This window comes from Pan troglodytes, chromosome 4, assembly GCF_028858775.2.
Source record: "Pan troglodytes isolate AG18354 chromosome 4, NHGRI_mPanTro3-v2.0_pri, whole genome shotgun sequence".
NCBI lineage: Eukaryota > Metazoa > Chordata > Mammalia > Primates > Hominidae > Pan > Pan troglodytes.
In genome coordinates, this window is record NC_072402.2 from 149,979,847 (window position 1) to 149,992,523 (window position 12,677).

Here is a 12,677-nt window from a genome sequence, read left to right on the forward strand (position 1 = left end):
CTCACTAATGACCTCATCTTAATTTAATCACCCCTTTAAAAAACATATCTCCAAATATAGTTACATTCTGGGATACTGGGTTTAGAACTTCAACATATGAATTTGGCAGGGATAGGGAGCCAGGGGAACAGAATTCATCCCACAGCCCTGTCCTAAGCTCACAGAGTTGATATGAGGCTGTTAGACCAGGCTTAATAATGGGAGAAATCCATGTGGTAGAAGTGGAGAGGATGAGGAAAGCAACATTAGAGAGGAAAACAGTCTAGCCTGGTGAATTTAAGGTTTTGACACTCTACCTCTCCTTCCTGGAGTGATAGGCATATTTCAGCCCTGTTGTGTTTCAATGAAATGAAATAGAGTTAAATGTAAGGCTCTCATTCAAGTTCAAAAAAAATCAACTGCACAAATGCAGGTTGAAAATATGAAGGCATATTGAATTACTGAGAATAAAATATAGGGTATGGAGGAATCTAGATTTAAAGCCCTGCTTCAACTTCTTGACAGAGATGCGGATAAATGGAATGCTGACAGAAGAAAGCAGAAAGCAACCAAAAATGTTGAATTATTATGTAATAGTGGGCACTTAAATGTACCAACTTTGTGCCAGGTACTGTTCTAAGTGTTTCATATATATTAACTTATTTAATCCTTATAACTGCTCTATGAGGTAAGCACTGCTATTGTATTTATTGTTCAGGTGAGGAATCTGGTACAAAGAGGTTAAAGTAACTTTCCCAGGACCGTCTAGCTGGTCCTTTGTACCAGATGAGGAATCTGGTACAAAGAGATTAAAGTAACTTTCCCAGGGCCACCTAGCAGAACTGGGAGTTGAACCCAGCCAGTCTGCCTCTAGAGTTCTGTACTATGCTGAAGGATTGAAAAAACTGGACATGTTTATAGAATGGTCAGTTTTCAGATATGTTTTAAGTTACCATATGGAAACATATTGTGTTTATTTTATGTGAGCCATCAGAGTAGATCTAGAATCAATGGCTAGGGAGATATATCATTAATAAGCAGTTTTCAGCTCAGTATTATAAAGAATTTTAAAATAGTTCAGCAGGGAATTGAGCTACTGTGCAAGCATGGTTGGTTGCCTATATATAAAATAGCTGTTTTCCATTTCTCTTTGCTTATAAAACTATTCTTTGTTCAGAGAGCAGTGGATCCATCTCCAAGGCATGATTTTCAATTGGCCAAGGCAACTTGCAGCAATCCTCTACTCGTCTGTGAATGATTGGTGGAAGGATGAGCATACAATCTTGTTCTGACCAGTGAGGTACTGGGGGAAGTTTCCTGGAGTTTGTGGATGGTTTTCTACTTTTCCTAAAAGGGGAAGATATGAGAAAATGCCTGCTGTGTGCATCAATTTTCATCTTGCTTTTGATAGTATATATGGGACAAAGATACTTGATCCAATGAGGAAAACCATCACCAATTTCCAACAAGGTAGAAAGAATCTTGGTCCTTGGTGACTCTTTTGAGCCCCTAACCAACTCAGGTGTCACTTCCCTGTAGACTTGTTGTTAACTGAGAAGTTTGAGAAGTTTGCCTAAATATACTGTTACTTGTGGCTTAAATCATCCTGTTACAAGTAGCTTGGGAGGTAATGAGTTCAACGTCCTTGGAGATGTACAAACAGAGCATAGAGGTCCACTTATAGGAATGTTGTGGCAAGGGCTCAGGCTTTTTTTGAAGTTTTTACTAGAGGGCAATTAAGGTCACTGCTAGTCCTGATATTATGATTACCTTCCTGCCCCTACCCAACCCCAGCACAAGTCACTCTATGTGACTCTCTCTGGCTGTGTGTATTAAGCCAGGCTGGCATCTACAGCAGACATTTTCTGTGAGTCACCTATAGTGTCAGGCCTTGGAAAAAGGCAGAGGCTGTGATGTCACAGCTCCTCCAATGACACAGCATCAGGGGACAGCCAGAAATAGACATGTGGAAGCCCTTGCCACTGGCACTCTCTTGTACTCTGAAACAACCCATTTCTCTCAGCTCAGACACCAGGCTGCTGGAGAATTGGAGAACCAAAATAGCTGAACGTCTAGTCACCCTCCTAGAATTCCCCATCTGCTCTGACAAAGTTCTGGGGACACCCAAGGTGAAACCCACCCAGCAGAACATTGAGAACATGACCGAGATTTAGCTGGACTTTGGTTCCTAACCACAGTGGCTCATTCACAGAAAAAGGCCCTAAGACAATGTCTCAAGTCAGCTTTGTCTTCAACACATTCCTAAGGTTTAAGATTGGGATGTGTTAGAGACGAAGGTTTGGTTCGTATCTGACTTCCGGTGCTGCAGACCATTGATTGCTGCTGAAATGTAGCAGCCAAACCTTTCAGAGCCACACTAGCCATCTGATGTAAAGCAAAAAGCTGGAGACCTTTGACAATTCTGCTTGGAAACAATTTTTATATATTAATGATCATAGCAGCAGCTAATATTAGTTTGGCTTTTAGGGAATCAGTAGATGGTACCTACATCTTTCTCTAAGTCCAAAGCCAATGAAGAGACAGATATAAGAATCAGAACAATCGATATCAAAATATCAGGTCCATTATTGATGAATATGAGGTTGGAGGATTTGGCTTAGGGATGAGGCAACAAGGGATATGTTAATACTGTGCCTAAGAGGTTTTCAGTCCTTCTTTGTTGCACCTAATGCATGACCGAGAACAGATCTCAATGTATTCTTCCAAATGTACACTCTGATAAATCTCTCCTCTCCCATGGGGAATGTGAGTGAGAATGGGAAGAGAAGCCAGGAATGTTGGTGTAGCTGAAGTTCCTGCACGTCAAAATGGGATGAGTGAGGAGTAGGTATTTTCCACAGTCTTATTGACTGAGTTCTTACTAGTTGCCAGATACTGTGCAGACAGCATCCATGTAGACTATCCAGTTTAATTCTCTTTTCCACCTCATAAGGAAAGTGCTAGTATTATCTTCATCTTACTGATAAGTAAACAGAGGCCCAGAAAGACCCACAACTTTACTAAGGTGACACAGCTAGTACGTGGCAAGATGGGATCCAGACCAAAGTCGGTCCGAGGCCACAACAGATCTTGGAAGCAACAGGCTGCAGAGCCTCCCCTGCCTTACTGCACAGCGTTGCTGGGTGCTATGAGGAGATAAAGGAACATGACGTTCTGGATCAGAAGGCTTGGGCTATAGCCCAGGCTCTGCCATTTTTTAGCCTCCACAACTACAGTGCCTTTGCCTGCAAAATAGGGATGATAATGCCTTTCTTGAGAAGCTCAGGGAGTTTCTATGAGGATCAGGTGAGCCGATGGTCATTAAAGTGTTTTGTTACTGGCTGGCCCGGGGCACTGATGTGCATCTAGGGGTAGGAGAGTTCTGAGTTCCGCTGTGCCTCTCTTGATAACTTTCTCAGTGATGTAGTTCAACCACTTGACTTCCTATACCTCAGTTTCGCCACCTGTAAAATGAAAGCCCTAGTCCTTGATTTACTAACCTCTCAGAGGTATGGTGATGCTTAAAGGGGATAAAGTTAAGAAAACACTTTCTTTGTGTAATCTAGAGATGTCAGAATATGATGAAAATTGTCATCCTTATCATTGTCTTTTTGTGTGTGCGAGATGTGGCACTTGGGGCAGTATCTATTTTTGTGACAAAATTATTTCTTAGACTCTCATAAACTCATTTAGCTGAAGGATTTTATTGGTGACAAATTTAGCTTTGTATCTCAGCAATTTTATTTAAAATAAAATACTAAAATAAAAATAATCTATTAGAAAATGGTTCAACTTAGGAGCACTAACAAGTATCAGCTTTGAACTAAGTCTTATGTGCTAAGGAGAATAGAATAAAAATATCAAACAGGCATATAGCACTTATGTGCCTGTACTGTTTTAAATGCTGTAAGTATATTTATTTAATCCTCACAATAAAACCCTGTGAGCAGGCATTTTATTATGTCTATTTTATAGGTGGGAGGTAGGGGGATAAGGGCTCAGAGATGTTAAGTAACATGCACAGGAATGAGATTTGAATCTGCAGTCTAGCCTCAGAATCTCTCTTGTCTTAACCGCTGGAGTGGACTTTATAAAGCACAGTCCCTGCCTTCAAAGAGCTTGCAGAACAGCTTACAGACCAGTTGAGAGCAGATACGCACAGACGATAGATAAGCAAGAAAGGAACACAAGACATTGCTACATTGGATCGTGGGTCAAATGATGCTGTTTGAATGACGGGTTAAAAATAATCTCGAAGTACAGCAAGGTAATGAGAGTGATGTGGGAGAAGTGATGTCTGACTTGGGCCTTTTATGGCAGTAGGGTGTGAGTCGGTAGGAAAAATAATAGGACTATCCATGTAGTACTTGGTCCTATCTAAAGGGACTCATTACTTGAGGAAGCAGCATTGGCTAAACAAATCACTAAATCTAGAAAAGAAATATGTATCATAAAAAGAAGATGGCCCAAGGAATAAACAAAGGGGCAATATTATAGACCATTTACTAATCATATGACAATTTGTGCCTCAGTGTCTTCTGTAAAACGCAGATAAGAAGATCCATTTTGCCTTCCTGACAAAGTAAAACTCCTTTTGAAAATAATAAAGGTCACCCACACATATTTAATGGGATAACAGTTTTAAAAAATCATTTATATTTTTATCTTTTGTCTTCCTAATTACCTGGGCTCTGCCCTAGATGATTAGAGGAGTCTATTGCTTAAAGGAAGGAAGAGGGAGATTAGGAATGCCAGAGAATGGATACAGACCAAAGGGAACATCCACAAATAACCAGGCTGTAGTCTGGAGAGAGGGTTGCCTCAATTCTTTTAGCTGCCTGTTTAGCATATCAAGGGCATGCTTTATCTGAGCCAGAGGTCTCCACAGGAAGGCCAAGTGGAAGAGCCTACCCTTTTCCAGCTTCAAAGATAGTGGGAATCAGAAGAAAAGAGAAGAGAGCAGGAGAATAGAACAAAGACACATGGTCCTATTTTTCTCATCTCGGCTTTGGCACAGGAGGCTCATTAGACAAATAGAGACAACGCTGATTGCTTCTTCCCCAGCCTAAGGCACAGGATGAAACTCCTAGTCCAGTGTGGTGGAGGCTGGACTTGGAAGCAACCTGAGAGTGTGCTTGGGGATCTTGCCAGAGTGGGTTTCAGTGGTTGGGACAAACTGGCACTGCAGTAAAGACTGCAGGTCAGACCCACCAGGTAGGGTGAGTGGAATTCCAGCCAAACCTTAGAGAAGTCTGTGGTGCTAGCAGTAGGCAAGATGAAGCTCAGGTAACCCCAGCTCTGTATACTAGTTGAGGCAGGAGAACAAATGACAATGTATGTCAGGCCAGCTTCCATTTTTACCATGAAGGCCAGAGGGGCAAGCAGCAACCAGGTGGCCAAGGGAGGTGCTCCCTGGACCAGAGTGGGCAGGAGGCCATCCCACTACCCTATATACCACCACAAATGCTTGTAAGCCATATATCCCTCTCATCACCTTTGTACCCAGAATTTATCTTCATGGAGAAACGGAGAGAGGTTATATGAGAGATTAAACCATTTTTATTCAAACGAGACTGACATCGCCTAAAATGACCATGCAGATAATAAGAACAGACTGGATTTAAACTAGATTGGTCCTTTAGTTTATTTTTCTACCAACTGTCAGATGAAGGTTATAGACAAATGAAAGGTCAGTTACAGGAAAAATAAATTCATTTTACATCCTCATCCAAGTTGAAGTGTGAACAAAATGGTGTGATCCAATTACCTGTAATGTTGTTGTTCTTAAATAATTCTAAGAGTAATATCTCTATATATTGAATTTTTAAATATTTAAGTGGCATTAACATTTGACTGAAACAAAATAATATATGTAAAAGTCCCTGGCACATATTAGGTGCTAGGTGATTATTAATTGTTTGAATGTTGTTTGAGGTCAATGTCAGGAGAGATAACAGCTATGCTCCTTGGATCATGGCTCTTTGTTCTGCACTGAGAGCCTGAATACTGGGTAAGATGAACCCAGAATAGCAGCATTGCTTTCCCTATGTGTGATTGTGTGAGGAATTATGGTCCCAAGCAGAGATTCTTAAATCTAGTCCTGCATCAGAATTATCTGGACAGCTAGTTTGAAAATATAGATCATTTCTCCTCTGTTTCCCCTTGTGATTATGATTCAGTATTTCTGGGGAGGTGCCAAGGCATCTTTTGAAAACCATTAAAAATCTGTTCAGATGGCATTTTAAATACCAAGGGGCACTGTGGTACATCTTTAGTAATTTCTTTCCTTCTTTGATTGTTGTTGACTCTTACAGACACATGTGTGGGTAGACTAGAGAAAGTCAGACTTAATTGTTTTTTAGTTTTTGTCTGTACAAAGTTCTCTGTCTAATCAGCTTGGCTTCTGTCAATTCTCTAAATTCCAAAGCAAAACAAGTATAAGTAAGGGATGATGAGCTTTGTGTTGGGCCGAGTCAAAGAAAATGGCTTCTCCCCCTCATTTCAGCAGAACACAGAGTCTCCAAGCCCAGAGCAATGATTAGATGTGTGAGGAAATTCCTCAATCTGGAAAGAACTATTTTCTTGTTTTTCTCTCCTCTTTCATCCCTGTTTTCAGGTCCCAGGGGGATATGGCTCTTATCAACTCTCAAACAGGAGTTTTACTGTAGCATGACACAAACTGCAATGCAGAAAAACTATGTGTTATGATTCCTGTAGGAAACCCTCTTTCTTTGGGGTCCTATCACTTTTATCCTACCTCTGTCACCACTTTTAGTATGTCATCTCCTGAATGTGGCCTCTCCAGCACTTTCTGACTCATAATTTTCTGTTGGTCACCTGACCAAACGATGCCCAGCCTGAAGTTGGCAAATGGCCATTGTGCTGAACATAATCATTCCAGTAAAACATGGCTTATTAGCATAGAAATCTCTATAAGCCTTTCTATTCTAATTTTGCTGTTATAATTCTGGCCCCTTCGGAGGTCATGCTAACCTAGTTAAGGCTCTTGGAGAAAATACTGTCGTTCCAGCTCATTGCATTTGCATTAAAATATATTGTCCTTCAGCTGACATGCTAACCAGCAACGCATCATCTGCAACTTCGTGCAGAACCTGAACTGCAGGGCATAATTCGTTATTTAAGTTGGAGTCTGGGAAGCTCAGTGAAAATATATGATGGGCACCAAGACATTAAGGTCTTTAAAGTTCTGGCTGTGTGCACTTCACTCTGAATGCAGTGAAAAGATTTTGATGAAAAGCAGATTACTACAAAGTGAAGGATGCTAACTGCTAGGGTCCTTGACGTGTCACATCCCATAGAGACAATATGGCATTGTGAGGACACAAATGTCAGGGTCAGACTGCTTAGTTGACATCCCTGTTCTATTATATAGGAATTTTGAAAACTAGTGATAATAAAATAGTCGTATCTCACTGGGTTATGTGAGATTATCTCTATAGAGTAGTACATTACATGTGCTCATGTCATTAATTACGATTGTTACTAATGTTATATATGCTCAATTGATGTCGACTATTTCCGTTAATAACAATAACAAACCTACGGTATGGTTAATCCTTCATATAGCTCACTCATACGATTTTTGAGAAATTATTTGGGAAAAGATATTTGGGTACTGAAGATACATAAGTAATGAGAAAGGATGATTTCCACCCTCGTAAAGATCATATTCCAGATAGAGAACATGGAAGTTAGTGAGTTACCCATTATTGTGGGTCCAAGAAGAGGGTGTGAGATCATTTTTCAAGGTTGCTATAGATTTGTTTTGATTGGATAGGAGACTGTAAACTGCTTAGAACAATACCTAACATTACGTACTAAGTATGCAAGTATTTTATTATTGCTGTTATTGTTATTATTAATATTGTTTGTATCCACAATTACTCGTATTATCTTGCTTAAATCTTTTGACAACCTTGTGAGAAAGGTACTGTTATTATCTGACATTAATAATGAGGAAATCAAGGCTCAGGTAGGTCAAGTAACTTACCCACTGTCACATAGCTTATACGACAGAGCCCAGATTTAAACCAACTGCATTGACTCCTTTGAAATTCTTGTTTGCTTGAGTTGATTTGTTATAGGTTGTGTCTCTCAAAGAAATCAGGAAAATTGGACCTGTTAAATGTTTGGTGATGGACAATGAGCTTTTTAAGGTCTTTGGCTGTAACGTGTCCTTGGAAGCAAGGAGCTCACTCTGTTTGGTTCCTAGAAAGTTCCTATGGTTGTGCTATCATCACTTCTTGACCTTGAGAGGTTGCCTACTGCACTCTTTGGCTTCAAGCAAGACTTTATCTAATTCTTCCTCAAGAAATCATCTGCTTTTAAAAATATTCTTACAGAAAAGGGGAATCTTTACTCTTTTTAAATGATCTTTAAATAAAATTAGACTCCAAAATAGCAAAATTGGAAGAAACAGTGAGGATTATTTAAGCCAATTCCTCCATTTTTTATGTGAGGCCTAGATGAGGGGAAGGGATGGAAACATCCGCAGTTTACATGGTTAATTACTATGCAGCTTGGTGGCTAAGAGTTTGGTGGGATCTGGAGCTAGGTGGTCTGGGTCTGAGTCCCAGTTCTCTACTTGCTAGCTTAATCTCCTTGTGCCTCAGTTACCTCGCTGTAAAATGGTGGTAATAACAGTGCTTTCCTCACAGGATTGTGGTGAAGATTAAGTAAGTTTCCATGTGTAAGGCACTTGGAATAGGGGCTGGCACATAGTAAACGATATATGAGTGCTTACTATTCTTGTTGTTGACAGCACTAGGATTTGAGTCCAGATTGCTTAACTTCCTTGTCTAGTGCTCTTTTCATTTCCTTAAATTCTCTTCCACCAAGATCTTTTTTGTAACCAGCTGAGGTTTTTCCAACTTTAGTTTGACCCATGACCACCAGTTCTCTTCTTAGTCTGGATACCTATGTGGTTCTTGTGCATGTCAGTTTCACACACTGTGGTCATGGGACTCTGAGGTCAGATAGAATTGCATTTGAGTTCCAACCTTACCACAGAGAGGTTACTTAGCCTCCCTGTGCCTCTGTTTCTTCATTTGTACACTGGGGATACCAAAGAGCACCTGCCTTATTAAGGTTGCTGATAGGATTAAATAAGCAGCTATCTATAAAAGCACTCAGCAGAATGCCAGATGCTTGCTAGATACATAACACATGGCAGTACATTATTGTTATTACTACTGTTACAACTCCTTATGGAATTTTCCAAGTCATAAGTGTACTTTCCTCTTGCAGATTATTTGAGTAGGCTGAACCATCAGTGAAAAGGAGGCCAAGCATCTCAAAAATAGGACACCTGAGAGTATGGAGCCAGTGTGACACTCAGGTGAGTTAGCCTTATGATCCCTAAGCATGCAGTCCTTGGACCAGATGCATCAGGATCTTCTGGTAAGTGTGCTAAAATATAGGCTACTGAGACCCACCCTATGTCTGTCAAATCAGAATATTCTAAGGAAGCAGGTCCCAGGGAATATATATTTTAAAGCTCCCTAAATACACTTCATGGGCTGCCAGATTTGGGAATCGCAGGATTAGGTAGCTACCTAAATGAAGACACTTAAACGTGCCAAAAGCTTCTCTTTCACCCATCTATTTATCCATCTATTCACCCATCCATCAACCAAACATGTGCCAGTATCTGGTATTTGCTTCATGACCTGCTACTGCTGTGGTGGGTGCAAAGATAAATGATCAATGTTCTCAAAGAGTCAATAGTCTAAGAGAATGGATGAATGAAGTATAAATAATAAAAGATGTGCTATGAAGTACAATGGGGGTCCAGAAAAGTATATACTTATTCCAGATTGTGGCAGAAGACTCTGGAGAGGTTTCGTTTTATATAATGGCATGAATTCCCCTTCAGATCCATCTCTAATTCAAGCTTCACCTACTTCTGACTGTTTGTGTTAGATACCAATCCTATGGATTTCTATAGTTTTCTGGAATTACTTTTTACACACTACAGTAGAGTTATGTGGCTGCTTCCATGTTTTACTTAGAAGCTGAGAGCTTGATAAAAGTGAAGGCTGCATCTTAATCATCACCTTTTCCCCCACCTCCTAGCTAGGGTCTGGCTCTGCCTAAGCAGCTGCCATTGGTGCTCAATAAACATTGAAGAAGTTGGGTTGTTGCATTGGTTATGCAAAGAAGGGGGACAGTGGGTGTAAGCGTGGGGTGGGGAGCAAAGCTGGGACCAATCATGGAACACCTAGAATTTGAATCAAATTTGGGCTTTAGTTTTTAGGCAATGAGCCTAAGACAATTTTGGAAGCATCCTTTGTTCACAAAAAAGTTAGAAATGGTGAGAACTAGGGCAGTCTATCACAAAGTGTGGGAGAGGTAATTTTATATGTAAACTATTATAAATCACATTTGAGTTATGAAGTGAGACAATTATTCCCTTTGCAGTTTCATTTCATTCTGTCTAATTATTTCAGGGAGACATTCTGAATTGGGTGCTAGTATTTTAACACTTCTCTAACACTTTCTCTTTTTAAATTTTGTTTATTTTTAATTGACAAATAATAATTGTGTATATTTATGGGGTACATTGGGCATGGAGGGTGGGTTATTCTGTGATGTCTTGACCTGTGTATACATTGTAACACTTCTCTAATACTTTCTAATCCAGCCATCCCCAACCTTTTTGGCACCAGGAACCGGTTTTGTGGAAGACGATTTTTCCACAGATGGTTGGGGGATGATTTTGGGATGGAACTATTCCACCTCAGATCATCAGGCATTAGATTCTCATAAGAAGCATGCAACCTAGATCCCTCACATATACAGTTCACAATAGGGTTCATGGTTCTATGAGAATCTAATGCTGCCACTGATCTAACAGGAGGCAGAGCTCAGCTGATAATGCTTTTTCACCTGCTACTGACCTCCTGCTGTGTTGCCCAGTTCCTAACAGGCCATAGACTGGTACCAGTCCATAGCCTGGGGCTTGAGGACCCCTGCTCTATGATGCCTATACAACAATAAAATTGCCTAATGATACATTTCTCAGAATGTATACCCATCATTAAGTGACACATGGCTGCTTGTGTATTTTTATATATAGCGAAATGTGGCTAGATTAGATGTGATATCTCTTTGGATGCAGGGATAGGTGGGCAAGTTTCTAAAACACGAAACTAACTGTGTCTTTTCTCTGCTTAAGAACCTTCCATGACTCCCTGTTGTTCATAACCGGATAAATTCTAAGCTGCCTAACTCAGAGTTCTAGCTTAGAGATGTCTACGCCTGGCTGCTTCCAACAGTTAGTCTCATGTCCTGTCTCAAACATGGAGCTTCAGTAAGAATGAAATTTCCAAGGAGAATTTTATATTCTGCATGCTTTTAAAGGCTCAAGCCTGGAGACCCCCCTTCTTGCCTCTCTTACCCTTTTCACCAGGGCACCCTCTATTCATCCTTCCAGAGCCTTCTCTGGGAAGTCCTTTCCCAAAGCCCACTTCCCAGCCTAAGCTTAGTGCTATTTCTGTAGATACCCAGAAACACAGCAACTATATGTACAGTTTACCCTAGTATGTCAAAGTTATAGTTACTGCCTTAGGAGGGATTTTGAGCTTTTCATCTTTATTACTCGGGCTTCTGCTACTGTGTCAAGCAGGTAGTTGACACTCAACAAATGTTTGTTTAGCCTAACTCAGCAGAACACATGGAGTGTGTTCACATGGAGTAACCTGATTTTGCTTAGTCTGCAACATTTCTTGCATGCATCCCCTGCTTGCAGTCTCAATTACAGTCATCCTGTTTCAGTTTTCTTAACTTGTCACTCCCTTCCTCTGTTAACTTTTGCCATACCTCTGTATAACATGGCCTACTTTTTGAAAAAGATTTTTTTACATTCACCTACATTTGTCTCAAATTTGTTTTTAAAAGAAACTTTGTATTACTACCGTCATTGAAAACCTTCATCACTTGGCACAAAAGAAAGTTTAAAAAATACAACAAAAGACATTCTACTAAATTCTGGCTAGACAACCTTGCCTGCTCTAGTAGATGCACTGAGACCATTAATGAATCTTTCATCCCACCTTGTGTCATCCTCTTTGCCACATGACTTTGGGTCTCCCTCACTACTAGGCAAGTTCCTGTCTCCATCTCTTGATTCTGAATTCAGCCATAACACTTGCTCTGCCCAATGTTGTTTTAGCAGATTTGACACATACAGAAGCGTGAAAAACTCTTGTGTGACTGGGATAGCTCCTCTGCAATGAGAACATGCCTGGGATAATGTACTGAAAAGATGTGAGAAATACATGAAGCAGAGTCCAGTCATCCCAGCCAAGAACCAGCTGTGAATGTAACCGCATGACTTTGAGGCAAGTCCAGACCAAGAACAAAGAACCACTGGTCTTAAAGACAGACCTGCAGATTCCTGAGCTAAATAAAAGTTTGTTGTTGAAAGGCACTGAGTTGTTTTTGTTTCCTACAGATATTAATGTGGCAATAGATAGCTAATATACCTGCCAAGGCTCTGAGCCTGAGACATGTTTTCTCTTTGCTAAAAAGATAGATTAGAACAGGGGTCCCCAAACCCCAGGCCACAGACTGGTACAGGTCTGTGGCCTATTGGGAATTGAGCCACACAGCAGGAGTGGTGGGTGAGCCAGCATTATCACCTGAGCTCTGCCTCCTGTCAGATCGGCAGAGGCATT

The 12,677-nt window shown here is 40.5% G+C and overlaps 1 long non-coding RNA gene across 1 annotated transcript in view; it reads left to right on the plus strand.

Annotated features, from left to right (window-relative positions):
• The window catches only part of LOC134809991 (uncharacterized), a 236,134-nt gene extending 223,704 nt beyond the window's left edge, over positions 1-12,430 (plus strand). The window contains exons 2-3 of the long non-coding RNA XR_010157044.1: positions 9,247-9,337; positions 12,176-12,430. This is a non-coding gene — a long non-coding RNA (uncharacterized LOC134809991). The remainder of the gene's footprint in view (positions 1-9,246; positions 9,338-12,175) is intronic.
• The last annotated feature ends 247 nt before the right edge of the window (positions 12,431-12,677 follow it).